Genomic DNA, 14,720 nt, shown 5'->3' on the forward strand with positions numbered 1-14,720 from the left:
TTATAATTATTTTAGACACATAAAACCTTAATACAAGTAACTACACAAAACTGTTTGCCAACATTTTGAAGTCTAAAGTGATTGTGGGCCCAGAAGAATAGTGAAGTATGAGACATTGTGGGTATGTAATACACCTGTATGCTTCATATAGGCAGAGTCTGATCTGGCATAGTTGGCTAGGAGTATAAAATTAGCAACAAGGCAATGTTATTATTTCATTTTCCATAAGAATATAAGTTCTCTTTTCTAAGATTATGCCAGTAACTTCCATCTTGGTGCTGGGGTGACCACGTTCATAGGTCAAAGCAAATCTACCACTGTTCCTCAAAACACTAACTTTTTATACAACATTTAACCCTGTGGGGGAAAAAAAAAACATGTTTTTTAAATCTAAAAAATATAAAAAGAAAATATATTCCCATATGATGGAAAAAGTCTTAAAGAATTTTTCTAAAAATCATTTATTAATAAAGGACATTCTTCACTCTCAATTTCTTTATTTTTTGTTAAACTAAGAAGTTTTGTTCATAGGGTATATTACTATGACTTTAACAGTCAAGTTTTATTAGCAGAGACTGCAATGGAAATTGCACTTTTCACTTAAAGAATGATTGACAAAATATGGAAAATGTGCACCATATGCTATCTATACACTAAATAAATTGTTTCCTTTAGCTTAACTAGCATCTTCTGGACATCTCCTATTTCAGAGGCATAGCAGGAAGTCTTCTGGGTAGGGAACAATGAACAGGGTTAAGGCATAAACACCAATATGGGCTAAACACACAAAATAGAATCTGATAAATACTTTAATAAACATATAAAATATGGTGGGAACATCTAGAAAGAGAATAATTTCTTCTCTAGGTGTCAAGACAACCTCTACTGAAGAAATGTTAATTGAGCTGGCCATAAGGAATGGCTAGAAAAAAATATTGAGGCGGAGCAAATGGAGTAAACCGAAGTATGGAAGGAAGGAAGGAAGGAAGGAAGGAAGGAAGGAAGGAAGGAAGGAAGGAAGGAAGAGAAGCAGGGAGGGAGGGAGGGAGGAAGGGAAGGTGGGCTTACGATTCGAGACTAGTGTACAAGGGAAAATAGTGGGAGATAAACTTGAAAGGTAGCATGAGTATGCACTGGAGAATTATGGAAAAGAATCATAAACAGTTAGAATAGGACCAACCTACTAAAGTTCCTGAATGCTATGCTAAACACTTTAGTTTGTTTTAGGTAGGCAACAAAGAGAATTTTTGAGCTCAGGAAGGTGGTGTATATGGCACTGTCAGAGCTGAGAATTAGGACAAGTAATTCAAGATTGTGTTGGTGCCAGGACCAAGATTGTATTAAAGAGATGACTCTGTATTTTTGCCTGCCTTTTAAACATATATATCAGAAGAAAATATTGGTGCAATACATATATATGCCAGGTATGCCTATAAAAAAGATTTTTTAATAAACAACTAATATCTGTTTTACTCTTTAAATGGTGGTGATGAAACACTTTCATCTGAAATAAATGAGATCAGATAACGTATCTTCATTGCTTACTTAATTTTATTTTGCTTCTATAGATATGTCCATAACATGTGTTTGAAGACAATTTGAAAGGTTTTGGTAGTTTTTATGATCACAATATCAAAATACATTTTTGTTGTTTCAGATGATGGTGCCTGTCCATTAACTGAACAACTGTGGTAAGTTTATTTTGCTCATCTTATGTCTGCATGGAATACTTTTCTTTTTGATATTCTAAAGGATTTATTTTACCTATAAAACCTTTGGTTAAAATTCTTTGAATGATTTTCCTTCTGGCAATCCGTTACGCATTTTAGGATGTTTTGTTTCTTCTTTTCAATTAAAACTAAGACTTTAGATTTCAACCAGATTTTGTCAACAGAGATGTTTATTTTCACAAATGCTTCACTTACTCAAACTTTAACAATCTCTCAATCAACTAGAAAAGTAATATCTTGCTGTTAGTTACTCTTTTAGTAGTTACAAGAAATACTTTATAGTTTTTAGATTGATAGCAGAATATCCAGTGGATACTGACAAAAAAATTATTTTTTGTTTTCTCTATTATCCATATAATAAGAGAAAGAAGAAAAAGAATTTACATTCCTTAGCTTACATAATTGCCTTATATTGCTATGATTATTCATTGGAAACTAAGATGAGTGGATATAACTTGGAACAATATAGTTAATCTCTGGAGAAGTTGCTACCCATTTATGTCTCTCTTGGAAGAATAAACACAACATATTTGTGTGCTTTCACATTACTGGTAAACTGGTATTTTCAAGGATTCTCTGCACATTGCCAGACTTAGAGAAAGAAGACTCTACATAAAATTATTACTCACTTTACTTATTGAGAGTTTACCAGTGTAGAGCAGATTGAGAGAAAGTGTTGCATTTTTTGTTCTTATTCAACTGCGATAAGGAAAATGTTATGAAAGAGTGTCTTTGTATAGCATCCTCCCCCTTCCCTCAGACTAGACTGCTTGGTAAAATAAGAAATGGCCAGAGTGGGAGCTGGTTGGCAGGAGGATAACAATTTTGAAGGTGTAAAAAAATTTACATAGGTTTTGGATAAGAAATAATAGAGCAACTGTATGGGATGCTGTATGTGGTGTGACTTAAGAAAAAGCAAATGTTGGAGAAAAAAATTAAAAGCCTTATTGTATATTACATTGGTGCTTCTCAAACCTTAATATGTCTATGAATAATGTGGGCTATCTTTTCAAAATGCAGATTCTGATTTAGAATCCGAGCTGAAGTAAGGCCCAATAATATGCATTTCTATTAGCTCCTAGGTGATACAAAGGTGCTGGTTTAAAGACCACACTGTAAATAGTAAGGTGGTATATAAATAACTCTGTTCCTTTGACTGCTCCCCAAGGGACTTCAATCAAGACATTAATTTTTCAAACGTTTGATTTGGTTTTGACTTTTAGTGCTCTTGATCCAGTGTTCAAACATTATCTTAAGATTTACAGCAAAAACGCTGTTTTGTTGAGTCACATACAAAAAGAACTGGGTCTTGACTAGCTTCTATGTCTGTTTTCCCTCTTATTACCTAATTATTCCAGGGTAAACTGTAAAGGATTAAAGAAAGTCAGTCTCTTTCAGTCAAGTAATTTGTGAGTGAACAAAATACAAGATTTTACAAAAATATATTATTCTAATACTGCAATCTATTCAAAGGCAATCATATCACTTTGCAATAGTCCAATTACAAAAAGCAACAACAATGGTTGTGGGGGTAGATAGTCCTAACCATAATACAAGTAGACATTATCATCATTATTATGCTTGAAAGTACTTGAGTTTTGCTTGAAAATGTGATAAAATGCTTTTGGTTTCATACGACATTCCTGCTGACGTTGTGAATGCTTTCTAGTCTATTTGTTCAGCTAGTTCAGATTTCAAGATTACTGAGAAAAGGGGGTAGATGCCAAAGTTGGCAGGTTTGGTTAGTAACCATGAATAATGGGGTCAAGAGGAAACTGGTGCAAGGAAATCTGCCACTGGTCCACTGGTACAATGAAATCTGAAGAATTTTCTGAAACCCAGAGTCTTGTAGGTGCTTGAAGAAGGCCATGGAAGTAGAAGTTTCAAAATCAATTGAAGTTTTCTGCTAATACTCTCCTTTCTTAAACCAGGTTGCATATCAGAATCAACTGTGAAGTCGAAAAGGCTAGTTAGACCTGGGTAGTACCCAAACCAATTAACTCAGAGTCTCTCAAGGTAAATGAAGCCTAACTAGATATCTAAACTTTGGTGCTTCAGCTCCCTGGTGATTATATCAGGAAATGGAGTTGAAAATCCCTTACATTAGGGCCTGAAATTTTACATTTTCAACAAGTTCTCAAGTGATGTTTATGTTGCTGCTTTGTGGACCACACTTTGAATAGCAAGGACCTATTAGACCCCATACTTTTTTTTTGTTTCATGTTCCTGGGAGGGTCAGCATCAACTGGGAGTAGTCATCTTCTCTCTATGGATGAGGGGAGGAAGGGAAAGGAAGAAAGGAGAGAGGAGACATCCAAATGGCACATGGTGGAGATATGGTAGAATGCGCAGCTCCCCACAGGATTGAATTTATAGGTCAATGGAAAAACCCCTGTACCAAAATAGCTTCTCTAATTAAATCATATGGTACCTGAACATGCATTATTAAAATTCATTTGATTTCACTGCATTCCAAAGCTGACTATGCAAACATGATCTTTGGTGCAATTGTTACAAATATGGAGCATGGAAGGAGGAGTAGATTGGGCAGGGATCTGGATTTTAATAATCATCCCAGATGATTTTAATCAAAAATGGAGCTTGGAAGCCATTGTTTTTAGACCACACAACACCATCTTTCTTGACTTTCTTTCAATATGCATACATATTCCCGTTCTTTAAATCAATTATGTATATATACTATTCTATGCACCAATAGAGCTCAATATAACAAGATAATAATAATAACAAGAGCTACATGGTGATGACTATTTGCCAGGCACTGTTCAGAGTTTCATATTTATAAGGACAATCCTAGATAATATGTGCTATTATTATCATCTTTACATATAAGAAAACTGGGGCACAAAAATATTAAATTGCTAAAATTTACATAACTGGTAAGTGTTAGAACTGAGATTCAAACTCAGATATTCTGGCTACACAATACATGTTCTGTAAACTTCCAATCCGTTGTGAATTGATCCATGTAGTCAACAAACACTTCTGGAGGAGCTTTTATATACTAGGCAATTTTTAAGGCACTAGGAGTAGAGCACTAAAGGCAATAAAATATCTTCCCCTATGGAGATGTCCTTCTAGTGAGAGATGCAAGCTCTTATTTTTAGAACAATCAGAATTTTTTAAAAGGTCTCAGCATGAATGACATGAAGACACAGAATTCAAATATAGCCATTCCATTTGCTTTCTGAATGATTTTTTCAAATCTCTTTACCTGTTTAGTAATCTGATTAAATGATGTAAAGGGACATGTAAATAACTTATTTTTATTAATTTACATCATGTTTTAGCATAATAAAATTTTTGTCTGTATGTATGGTTTAAAAAATAAATGTTTTGTGTGTATGTATGGTTTAAAAATGTCTTAATGAAAAAGATTGATTTTCCGCATGGCAGGAGACACTAAGGGCATCGTGAAAGCACTAGCTATCAGGAAAGTATTGGTGGCAGTGTTGCAGTGTTCGTGTTGGCATGGGAGCTAGTAGTTATGATATTTTTGATAATGGTGACGTTGACTGAAATGATGAAATTGATGATAATTACTACCACTTATTAAGCGCTTACTATAGCTCAGGCCTTGTGCTAAATTATTTATATTCAGTATTTAATCCATTCCACAGCCTTGTGGAAATAACAGTGTATTTTAGAGCTCAAGAATCTGAGGATTAGAAAGCTTAAACTACTCATCAAGTCACATAGCTCAGCAAATAATGGAGGCTGAATTTAACCCAACTATATCAATTATCTGTTGCTATGGAAGAAACCACCCTAAATCTCAGTGTCTTAAAATAAAAATTTGTTATTCCTCATGATGCTGAGAGTGGATTGACTATGCAGTTATTCCGCTCCAATAAGTGTCAATAGGGATCTCATGCAACTATATCCAGCTAAGAGATTAACTGGAGGTCTCAGTTCTTTTCCATGTGGCCCCTCTTTCTGTATGGTGAGTCATCTTCCAATGGCTGTCTATATATCCTTTCCATAGAGCAGACTAGCATGGTTTTTCGCATAGCATGCAGCTCAGCTCCAAGGAATTTTGCAAAGGAGAATCCCCATTGCAAGTGCCTCTCCTGGTATCAAGCTTGCTAATGTCCCATTGGTCAAAATAAGTTACATGAACAAACCCAGAGTTAATGAGAAAGATGACAAGTATAAGCATACCTGGAGGCATGGTTCAGTCTATCACACCAGATATTGTTGCAGGGCTTTCTCCTCAGTTCAGCTAAAACCAGGTTCTTGTCACATGGCCAGGAAAGATTAGGTTCGTGGACACATAGAAGGGTGAGAATAACAATTTATTGGGTAAAAAAGGAAAAAGAGAAAAACTTTCAGCTGAGCAAGAGGGAAGCCGATTAACCAGCTGTCGCCCCATCACACAGGAACTTAAGAGACCAGGCTCCTCCCCTCTGCAAATGACAGGAATTTCCATGGCTCCACCCCATTCTCCCAGTGTGTAGGTTGGTCAGAGGTTCTCCAGGAAGCCCTTTTTGCTTGGCTGTCTCAATGTGGCTGACTCTAATTACTGTAATATAGTTTCATTACTATAGTGTATTCCCTCCCTGAGGAGATTGAAAGTGAACACTGGAAGAAAGCAGACTACAAAATATTGTTGAAGAGACATCATAGACAAATTTGACCTGGGCTTATTCCAATAACAGTGGGTCATCTATGTAGCCAAGAAGAAATGCATTATAGAAAATTCAGTGTTATGTAAAAGCAAGGTTCAAAGTTCGAAAATTCAGAGACTTTGAAAGGATCTCTTTATAGCCTGATTATCAAATTAGCCTAGAGTCACAGCAAAGGTAGCAAAACTGAAAATTTACAAACTAGAATTCTACTCTTGACCTAACGTAGGATCCCATTCTTGCAAGGACACATCTGCAGGCAGGTAGACAACAGAAGGACCGTGGTAATTTTGTATCTACTGATATGAGACAATTTTATCTCAGTTGAATCCTCACGACCAAACCCAAAGATGCAGAAAAGATCTTGATTTGAATGATTCAAAAGCTAAGACTTCTGCTGTTACCAATGACCTATCTGTAATGTACAGAAGTCTCATTTTGAGGTTGTGAATAACTTTGCATTGTAAGCAGGTTTATGACCCAATGGGCCTGTCAGGATGACTTAACTACAAAACAAACATCCCACTTACTAAGAGCTTTATCATTGCGGTCATCAATGTGCCCAGATTACCGTATGTAGCACACTGCTCTTGCTGAGGGCCAAGGGGAGTCTCAGTTGTCCAGCAAGACCATAATGAAATAATGAGTTTTGCCTCACTGCTTTTCCAGCTATTTCTTTTTTCAGGAACTCTACAGAGAATATTTGTCTCCAGGACTATAAATTTGGTACTTTTCACCACATCTAAATTTTCTCTGTTGCTTAAGAGTAGTAAGGATCAACACCCTACTCTCATCATTTACAGACTAACAATGTGGAAAATTGAGTGAACTCAATATGATTGCCACTCAAGGGTTCTCTCTGTGAACGAAAGTCTTCTTTAAATTTTGAGATACATTCCAAATAAGAAGGCAGAAAGGAACAAACGGTGTGTAGAAGAAACTTTTTGCTTTTTCTTAACACAGAATAGAAATACAGTAGCATTTCCCTCTATTATGACTAGAGGCAGGGCCCACTTCCCATGTTTTTCCAGGGAGTTTGGTTTTACTACTTAATAAAAACTGAAAACATATTACTATAGATGGAAGAGAAATAATGCCCTAATATATCAAGTAGAGATTTCTAAGTTGCACCAACAAAATAATTTGGTGCATATACAAATGAGGACTCACATGTACAGAATTCAGATTTTGTGTATGCAAAACAGATAATTGTACAATCACAGAAGTGCCTTGATTAAAATCATTGTATATGTAAATTCATCACTTGCTAGAGCAGTTATATTTTGGCACATGCATACATAATTAGTGATTTCTAATTTAAGGTAATGTCATGGTAGAAATAGTCTTACCTAGTGGCATTCATGTTTTACCCATTAGTCAAATCAAGTCTTATATTTTTTATTTTTTTATTTCGATAATCACATTAGTCATTTAAAAAATGAAATGTCTCCTTGTTTATCAATATCATTTAAAAATCAGAGTAGTTTATAGCCTCTAGTTTTGAAAACTGGCTACACAAATTATTCCTTGGAAAATACTGATATGTCAAATGTTGACTCACTTTCAATTTGGGGGCTTATTTTAAATGATAAAGCAGTAAATGTGTAGCATAGATAGAATATCCCTGATCATAAACCCTCCATTCATTTCACATTTTTATTCATATTTGACATTTCTGAAAATTAAATAGATTTAAAAGTCAATTAGTGCACTTAATGCAGTCTCTTATGCTTAAAGCAAAGCTCAACTTAATAATGCACCTCACAATGAAAACTATCTTGTCAAGATATTTTGATAAACACCATCTTGCAATCAACACCATCTTCTTAGAAATCCAATCTTGTTATCAATGACAACAAACACTTGCCTGTGATTACTGTTTGCCAGGCCACTACCCCTCACAACCAGCATGTAAGATGGATTTACTGAATTTCACAGATGAGGAAACAAACACAGGTTACTAATGTATTAATAACTCTTTCAAAGTCACACAGCAACTGCTTGACAAAGTGAGGAAATTCAGAACTTGATAAGACTGTGCCTGCTGTCCTCCTTAAAAGCAACACTAAGTCTGCTTCAGTTGCTCATGTAAAGCATCTGTGACTGTACTAAAAGTTGTAATGAGATCTACTTGTCCAAGAGTTATCTCCTTGATCTCTTACCTCTTTTACCTGTCCTAAGGCAATAATAACAATAATAACACATTTTTAAATTTTTAAAATTATTTTCTTCTTTTCTGTTACTCTCTTATCTTTTATTGTTTCTATGAATACTTTAGGACATTAGAAAGCTGTTCAGAGGGCCTGGAGAACTGCAAGACAGAATCTACCATTGACTGATAGAGTGGACGAGTATTTCATGGAGCCCAGGAATTTGTTTTCCCATTTCTCTCAATAAGTATATTAAAAGTAAAAATCTAAGTACTTCTGTATTCTAATTCACATAATCTTTGCTCAAAACTCTCCAATGGATCCTTAATCTTACTCAGAATGAAAGCCAAGTCCTTATAATGGCCTTCAAATTTGCCCATCCCCTAACCTCCTGTCTGACATGGTTTTCCACCTCCATCTTCCTCTTTCACTTGCTTAAGATAATCCGGCTTCCCCGCTGTCCCAGGAATCCCCAACCAATGTTAGGCTGGGGAGGACTTTGGCCTCTGCTGTCTGTACCTGGAGTGCTTTCTCACATAACAGCATGTGACTTCCCCTAGCAACCTTGAAGTCTCTGCTGAAATGTCACCCTACCGCAATGCTTTTCTCCCACCTCTGTCTCTTCTTATCCCACTTAATGCTCTTAATCTATTTTCCATTGCCTCCAGAGCACTTACCTACCTTGCCTTTGATAAATCTATTTATTTGTCCAGCCTTTAATACTAGAATCTATAGAAACTAGGGAAGCCATAAGAAAGGAGTGACTTTGTTTAGAATATTCCCTCCTGTATCCCCAGGCTCTGACACAGAGTGAATGTTCAATAACTATTTGTTGCGCAAATGGACAGTCAAATTATAGAAATAAACAAGTAAATGAATATTCTAGGACTCTATTCAAGGATTCCCTACTTAGCTGTTGCTAGGATGACTGCCTGTTAGGTACAGTATCAAATGGTTTTCTTTACAGCATAATACACATGAATATATATTCAAGGCTTGTCAATGGTTGGTATATCTCATTTTATGAGGCAAGTAAAAAAGGTGAAACTTAAAGTTATTGCAATTAGAGACAAATTACTGGAACATAATTAACGTTTTATTATTATTATTATTATTATTATTATTATTATTATTATTTTGAGATGGAGTTTCGCTCTTGTGGCCCAAGCTGGAGTGCAATGGCACGATCTCAGCTCACCACAACCTCCGCCTCCCAGGTTCAAGCAATTCTCCTACCTCAGCCTCCCGAGTAGCTGGGATTACAGGCATGTGCCACCACGCCCGGCTAATTTTGTATTTTTAGTAGAGATGGGGTTTCACCATGTTGGTCAGGCTGGTCTCAAACTCCCAATCTCAGGTGATCCACCTGCCTCGGTCTCCCAAGGTGGTGGAATTACAGGCGTGAGCCACTGCGCCCAGCTGCGTTTTACTATTTTTGAGAACATAATAAAAGCAATCGTTAAGCAGTATGCTGCTAGATATATTACCCCTATTTTACATGTTTTACATATATTATCAAATTTAATCCTCACCACAACCTTATAATGGAGGCACTATTATTATATCAATTTCATAAATGAGAAAAATGAGGCACAGAAAAAGTTTAGTTACTTGCCCAAAGTCAGAGACAATCCCATAGACTCCTATTACAAACTGAAATATATGCATATATATTTTTTCTCCCACACTGATTTATTGTTCAGCACCAACTCTCCCTAATGATCCTGATTAAAATACCCACTGAGAAAGATTTTTTTTTTCAGAAGACTGGCAATATTATTGCATTCCCTTATACTCATTATCTCAGAAAGCCTGTTTTATTATTTATTCTTTCTGAGTGTTTGAGAAATTATCTTGGAGAAATTAACAAAATGCATTAGTATACACATGCTACTTACTTTCCTTAGACTAATACCTATAATTACTGGAATAAAAGATTTTTATTTAATTTTTTTATGGCAGATTTCAGCTCGTATATTTAAAACTTTCCTGGTACGATCTGTTTTTTTAATCATGTTTCTTCATAAACTTGTATATGAGAACAAGCCTGTGGTTGAATGAAGCCTTAGAATCACTCACCATTGCTTTCTCTTTAGTACCTGACTGATGCTTAAAACTAAGGTAACCATACATCTTAGTTTACTTGGACAGTCCTATTTCATGTCTCTTCTCCCAGTGCAATTATTAGCATGCTATACATGTAGATATATTGATACATTAGTGCTAGGAAGGGAAGAGAGTGGTCCCTTCAAATGATACAGAAGAGGGGAAGGGAAGTGCTGAGTAGAGGAGTGTGTGGTCCCTGGCTAAAGCTCCATCCCCACAGACCTAGGTGAGGACAGGCACTTCTGCCTTTGTGCCCAAATGTTGCATTTTCAAAGACCACCTGGCCTGCCACAACCCCCATCCTGGGCCTGTAAAAACCCAAGGCCCTAGCAAGGTAAGGACAGAAGTTGCTGGACAGCAAGAGGAACATGTCAATGGAAGAAGACACAAGCAGCTGGTCGTGGGGAAAACCAATTTCCCTTCTGGCTCCCCCATCTGCTGAGAGCTACTTCTACTCAATAAAACCTTGCACTAATTTCCCAAGCCCACGTGTGATCCGATTCTTCCAGTACACCAAGGCAAGAAACTCCGGGATACAAAAATCCCTCTGTCCTTGTGATAAGGAAGGGGGGTCTAATTGAGCAGGTTAACACAAGCCACCTATAGGTGGGAGACTAAAAGAGCACCCTGTAACACATGCCCACTGGGGCTTCAGCTGTAAACATTCGTTTTTACCATAATGAAAATGAAATGAAAAACATTCATTTTTACCATAGACATTGCATGGGGTCGGAGCCCCACAGCCTGCCCATCTGTATGCTCCCCTAGAGGTTTGAGCACTGGGGAGCTGAAGAAGTGAGCCATGCCCCCATCCCATAGGCCCTGAGAGGGGGACAAAGGAACCCTTCCTGTTTCAATATGACAAATAATAGCATGTACTGCCACTTTCAGAAGTGCCTCTGAAGTGTCCATAATGGACAATAAATTTTCTGCTCACTTAATTTAAAGCAGATATGTGATATTTATAGAAAGTATTAATAAAAGCAGAGGAGGGAATTTTTTCAGCCTAGAATCCTATATCCAGTGAAATCACCCTTCAAAAATAAGGTTGAAATAAAAACATTTTCTCTTTAAAAAGAAAAAAGTCTATACTGTAGGTATAAAAGGGGAAACGAATAAATGTTCTCAGTAACTTTATTTTAATTTCAAAAGAAATCACTTAGTTAAAATCTAAAGAAAAAAATAACATTCACCAAAATGAGACACTCTAGGCCTAAACTGTGCTTCCACTTGCTTAATAAAAATTCTCTCAACAAATCTGAAAAACCAACTTGTATTATTAAAATAGTCTTTGCCAGGAAGGATAAAACATTTATTTTATTTCTCTGGGTCTTTACTAGATTTCACATAAACTCACACTGAAAACATTAGAGATACCCTAGCTGAAGTACTGTGTTCCATTTACTGTTGCAGAAAATTCATTCCAATGTAAGCCTTTGTAAATTTAGGTCTTTGGCCATTCTGGCTAAGACAAAGGAAATAACAAATAATCAACCTTAGCACCTGCACTCACATCAAAGTCCCTCTGAGCGTTAAATAAGTTATGTTATTTCTCATCTGAGCTGTTAGGACACAAATTCTTGGAATTCTCAGTCTGTAGATTTTGCATAAAGGGTTGTTTCATTTCTCCCTTTAGATGAGGGAAAATGCCTCTGTGTTGGGGCTCAGGAGCCTGAGATGGACCTTCAGTTCCCTTTTATTTCATAAAATACCAGAGTACATCCAACTGTCCATGAAGCCTCAGACCTATAAACTATAACCTACTCCTTGCCTTTATTTTCTTTTTTTCCCCATCCAGAGGGTTAACTTAAAAATGAACACAGAAATATTAATCATAATATTTGTGTGATTTTATGTACATGTGAAGGTTTTAATTTTTAGAAAATTAGAAAATATTTTATTTTTTCCTCATATTTTGCTATTTAAAATGCATTTTGCTACAACCCTCTCACCTCCTCCTCTACAAATTTATATAATAACCATTGTTATAAAATGCATATTAGTCTTCAAAATGATTGACTTGGACGACTTAATTATCACCAAGAGTCTCACCACTGCCCTGTTGAAGCTCCCAGAAAGTCTAATGCAACCACCATTCGTTTTACCGGGATCTACCCTCACTCTTCATTCTCTTATTTGCTGGAGTCTTCTCTACTAAAATATGTTGCTTGACATACCAGAGGCATTTGAAGTTGTTTTCTCAGTGCCATACCTCATTGGTTCAATGTGAGGCATTTTAGCAGGTCAGTAACCCTAGGTGATGAATCCCCATGTGGTTCCTGAGTCTATAGACTCATGCCTGCCAGGGGCTCACATACTTCATTCCAGTCACATAGGATTAAGGGAAATCTAGAAGATGCATGGCATTGGAAACATATATTGGAAGCTGTTATTGTAACTAAGCCTACAGACTAGGACTCAGGTAATGCAATTTCACCTAAGCTTGGGGTAAACAAATAGTTGCCTCTTTTTGTAGCGGGAAGTCTAAAATTTTCCCTTAGGTAAGTATTTTCATATAAGATGCAGGCCATATTGGGCTTCTGAAATCTCCCAACACAGCTATTCCGGAAGCAAATAGATACACATACAAAGGAGGCTCCTGGTGAGTGTTCATAACTGTTTTATGATACAGCATATTCTAAAAGAACATAAGACTGGAGTCATAGTTAGGCTTAAATGACACCTCTAACATTTACCTTCTATGTATCTTTGGACTGTTCACTTTAATTACAGGATTATTTCTTCAAATGGACAGCGGAATTTAAAAGTGACATTCACCCCAAAGTTATGTCGACTAAATGAGTTAATGTATATTAAGTACATAGAAAAGTACATGGTTTAATGGATGTTCCCTTACCCAGAATACTGAGAATGATCATTTTTCTTGCCTGTATTCACTTTTACTAAGGTTTGTCCAGTCTGGGCATCCACACAAGCATGCACATAGCCATGCCACAGAGTAGCTAGAAGGTTTATGGATGAAATATTTGCTCACTGAAAGTACTGGTAACTTTATTTCACACACTTTCCTGAAAATATATATGAAAAGATTAGTTTCCTGTGATTACTGACCCAGGTTAGGCTTAAAGCAAAAGTAGAATCTGTAAGCATTTTGAGATCCTTGTGAAAGATTGTCTAGTACTTCGCTTTCCTCTCATTTATCTCACTTTCCTCTTGTTTATCTTACTCTCTGTGACCACGTTTTGAAGACTGTTGATCATACAGAAGAAAAATAGTCTATATCCTGGAGGAAAACTGTGGCAAATAAATGTTTGACTAAAATTTCTGGCTGTCTTCATAGTGCTTGAAAGTCCAAATGAATATAGGTGAAAATGCCAAATTACTTTAAAGGCTTTCAGACAAGTGGATACTTGGTAAATGAAGACAGAACATGTGGGTTCGTTATTCTTTTTTTCTGTTGATATTATGTCTATATCCTGGCATTATGTTGGAAGACCTGTGTTTTTTCAACCTATGAAATAGCTTCAGTCAGGAAATAAAATTCCTATTGCCCAAATAGCACCTGATAGAAAAAATATAAATACTTCAAAGTTTGAAACACTGTTTAGAAAAAATGATATATTGAGCGTATGTATGCTCAATCAATTATAAGGGATACTATGAACAACTTTTTGAAGTGTTTGAGAGTTTCAGAATGCATAATTGTTTCAGAGGCACTTTCTTTTCTAATGTCTCATCCCATGTGGGTGTTTTCTCCAACAGTCACCAAATCGAAATATCACTAAAAATCTGAAAACAAATAGTGAAGCATGAAAAAAGCAGCAATGAGAAAATTCATCATAATAGAAAGTCTCTATAATAATATTTAGTGATCAAGGAGCTCATTTTATTAGTATTGGCAAACAACCAATAACTACAAGTTACAAGAAACATTAACAACCAGGGTAAAAAAGCAATCAGTTTTTAAATGTCAAGGAATCTCCTTATTTATTTTTTAGGAGTTGGCTTAATTAGAAAAGTTGTTACAAGTGCCAAGACCATGAAAGGAACATATTTTACAAGTTAAATAAAAATGTAGTGAATGCTTACTGCAAGAGCTCAAAAACTTGACCTCAACATACCAGGTG

The 14,720-nt window shown here is 36.1% G+C and overlaps 1 protein-coding gene across 41 annotated transcripts in view; it reads left to right on the forward strand.

The window, feature by feature from the left end:
- PTPRD (protein tyrosine phosphatase receptor type D) overlaps nucleotides 1-14,720 on the forward strand; it is a 2,298,568-nt gene that overhangs the window by 1,207,169 nt on the left and 1,076,679 nt on the right. For all 41 annotated transcript variants that reach the window (XM_055350539.2, XM_055350541.2, XM_055350534.2 and 38 more), the window contains one exon: nucleotides 1,658-1,691. The gene's annotated coding sequence lies outside the window, so the exon portion shown is untranslated. The remainder of the gene's footprint in view (nucleotides 1-1,657; nucleotides 1,692-14,720) is intronic.

This window comes from Gorilla gorilla, chromosome 13 (assembly GCF_029281585.2).
Source record: "Gorilla gorilla gorilla isolate KB3781 chromosome 13, NHGRI_mGorGor1-v2.1_pri, whole genome shotgun sequence".
Classification (NCBI taxonomy): domain Eukaryota; kingdom Metazoa; phylum Chordata; class Mammalia; order Primates; family Hominidae; genus Gorilla; species Gorilla gorilla.